A 254-nucleotide genomic window follows, 5' to 3' on the forward strand; every position below is an offset into this window, starting at 1 on the left:
CGCCGGGCGACGGGGCGGCTCGGCCCCGGCTCCCCGCCCTGCCGGAGGGACGGCCGCCCGCCTGCTACTCCGCGGGGCTGAGCCGGCACCCGCGCCCCGCGCCGACCTGGGAGCGGGGGCAGCCGCGGGGAAAGCCCCCAGCAGGAGCACGGCCCGTACTCCCCGCTCTGCTCTGCGGCTGCACACAGGTGGTTCCCGCAGCACCTGTTTGTTAGCCAGCGGGCTGCCCGGGACGCAGACCGTCAGCGAGCCCT

The sequence above is a fragment of the Haliaeetus leucocephalus genome, unplaced genomic scaffold (genome assembly GCF_000737465.1).
Source record: "Haliaeetus leucocephalus isolate CR32 unplaced genomic scaffold, Haliaeetus_leucocephalus-4.0 Scaffold545, whole genome shotgun sequence".
NCBI lineage: Eukaryota > Metazoa > Chordata > Aves > Accipitriformes > Accipitridae > Haliaeetus > Haliaeetus leucocephalus.